The following is a 1055-nucleotide window of genomic DNA, read 5'->3' as shown; positions in this document are numbered from 1 at the left end:
AAAAAAAAAAAAAAAAAAAAAAAAAAGTACGTGGCCAGGGACTGCTAAATTCATTAGTGCTGAGACCACAAACGGGACAAACTGCTCCAAACTCAATGGTCAGCGATGTGTCTCCCCTCCAATCCCTGTGTCTATAGCTACAAACAATGGACCATCTCCTTCTAGAATCAAAATACATGTTAAATAACCCACCTCAGGGCAACAAGGGGAGACACAACCAAGGCCACAAAGTAAAAGGCTGAGATGTATGAAACGAATTCCACTCTACGGTCTGCAACCCTGAGCCCCCAAACAAGGCCATTAGCTCGCACTTCTTCCCTTCTGGATAGAGCTTACCCAGGGATCTCTACCACCAGTGGCAAGATCCAAATTTGACTGTGTCATAAGTCAGTGCTAGGAAGGTATCTGCTAATAGAGCTCTTGCAATACAAGCAAGAGGGCCTGAGTTCAACCCCCACACACCAGTTATGGAAGCACTGGAGGGGATGGAGACTGGTGGGCCCCTGGGGTGGGTCACTGGTCAGGCAGCCTAGTATAATGGGTAGGTTCTCTGCCAGTGGGAGGCCCTGTCTCAATAAGTAACATGGACAGTATCCTGAGGAATATGACTCCCATAAAAATACACACATTTGTACCTACGCACACGCACAGAGTGCTGCCGCCTGTGATAGAAGTCAAGTTTCAGTAAACACTGAGGGTGGGACAGACATGCTCTGGTTATCAGTATGAATGGTCTTCTCACTAGCCCAACCGGGAGGAGCCTTAGGTGCTGCAAACCCTGGGTTCACAGGCAGCTTGCAGAGTTGCCCAACAGGTGCTGCCTGAGCCAGCAAAGGGTATGCAGCACAACTTGGAGGGTTTAGATGCCAGGGTTTTGTTATTTTTGTTTTCCAGACCACTCCCAGACCTACTTGCCAACTGAGGGCCCTGTGGCTAGCTTGAGATTAATAGCAGGCCCCCAACCTAGGGCCCTCCTCACAAGCTAACCTTGCCTCCTCACCTGGCTCCATCCTCAACTGTCCCTGCCCCCCAAACTCACCTCACCTGGCTCCATC

The sequence above is a fragment of the Mastomys coucha genome, unplaced genomic scaffold (genome assembly GCF_008632895.1).
Source record: "Mastomys coucha isolate ucsf_1 unplaced genomic scaffold, UCSF_Mcou_1 pScaffold5, whole genome shotgun sequence".
NCBI lineage: Eukaryota > Metazoa > Chordata > Mammalia > Rodentia > Muridae > Mastomys > Mastomys coucha.
Note: the sequence above shows the minus strand (reverse complement) of the source record.